Raw genomic sequence first — 1,815 nt, forward strand, 5'->3', positions numbered from 1 at the left:
ATTCCGAGCAGGCCGTCCACAAGAGAGGGTGGATGGTGCTTGCCATGTCCTTGCTAGCCTTTCTGACGCCCTGGTGCTGTGTTGGCCGAGGCCTGCCTGCCTTTGTGTTTCGTTTGTTGCGTTCAGATGCCGTGTCACATGCGGGGCATGTGCCCTGTGGAGCTGAGCCCAGTGAGAAAGACATTAAACCAGAGGCACCCAGGCCAGAGCCTCAGTGGTTGGAGGTCGTCCCGTAACCAAAGGTTGTGGGTTTAATTCCTGGTCAGGGCACATACCTAGGTTGTGGGTTCGAGCCCCGGTCGGGGTGCGTACGGGAGGCAACTGATGGATGTTTCTGTCACACATTGATGTTTCTCTCTCTCTCTCAAATCAATAAAAACATATCCTCAGGTGAGGACTGAAAACAAAAATTAAACATTAGGAACCATTGGCTTACATTGTTTCCAAAAATAATTATTTGCAGGATTTAATGTTGGGGTTGGGGGAGGGTCTTTTTAAAACTTGGATTTCTGGCTCCTTTTGAAAACGTTAGATCTGAAAACACTGGCCCCAGTAGGAATGCCTTCTAGGTGGTCACGCTCTCTCCAGCCCCCGCCAGTCCCCACCGCCTCACTCACTGCTTTCACCTGGGTGCAGGCCTTGGGCGAAAAAGGGTGTAATTTATTAAACGGTGATTGGAGCAGGGAGTGTTGAATAGAGCAGGGTCAGGTGACACCGGAAGGCTTTCCTGAAAAAGGCATTTGGGTCGAGTTTGAAGGCTGATCAGGAGGGAACTGGCCCCTGACAGGGGCCGAGGGCCGAGGTGAGCTCACAGCCTGAAGGCAGCGAGGCCGATGCGCGGAGTATAGCTGGGGCTCTTTGGCCAGTGAATGACAGGAAACAGGAAAGCCGTTAACAGAACACAAGGCTTGTCCCTGTCCCCTGGTCACCTGGCTCACTTATTCCCCAGAAACCAACCTTCTGCTGAGTATGATCAAAGGTCCCCTGGGAACTTCAAGCTGTGCTGAGCTCTGGGCAGCGGCAAAGGTTCTGTGAGACGGTCTGGCACCAGAGGGGTCAGAGAGCAGGGCTGTGCCCTCACTGCTCCCCCAGGGGCAGCGTGCTGTCTGCAGGGGTGGGCCTTCCTGCAGGCGACGCCTGGCAGTGGGGAAGCAGCTGGCCTGGTCTCGATGGCTGCGGCTGGAGGGTGTGCCGTGACCCTCAGGGGCTCATCCTTGCCACCTTGTCTGTCCCTAGTCCCTCCTCACATGGCACCTGTGGGAGAGGCATCCCTGTGCTCTGGGCCACACCTGCGGAGTATTCTGAGGTGCCCCCAGGGGTGTGTGCCCCATGTTATAGCTCTAATATTTGGTGGTTAGGGGGACTGCAGGACGGGACAAACAGCCTTGATTTAGAGATGACCTCAAACCACAGAAACACTGAGGAAGTTCTGTCCCACGTGAGTTTTGTTACTAGGAAATGTTTATGAATAGTATTTAAAGACAGGAATTGACACCACCATGGAGTGAGTCCTGACGCTCAACTTTCTTACAAAACATGAGTGGGAGACAGAACAGAAATACAGACCGAGGAGAGGAAAGGCAGACTTGCTCTACTTTTGTATCAAATGCCAGGTGCCCAACTTGATCTCTTCTATCTTCAAAGAAGTGATAAACTAGGGACGCCCCTCCCCCAGTTCGCGGCCAGGGTCCCAGCCTCTCAGTGCTCCTGCAAACACCTGTGGGCAGAGTGCGGCCGCAGCTCCTTCCTTCTATTTAATTCACTGCTGGCAGCAAAACCTTGGATTTTAGTCAAAATGAGCCAAGCACACACCCA

This window comes from Myotis nattereri (assembly GCF_964212035.1).
Source record: "Myotis nattereri genome assembly, chromosome: 8".
Lineage (NCBI taxonomy): Eukaryota > Metazoa > Chordata > Mammalia > Chiroptera > Vespertilionidae > Myotis > Myotis nattereri.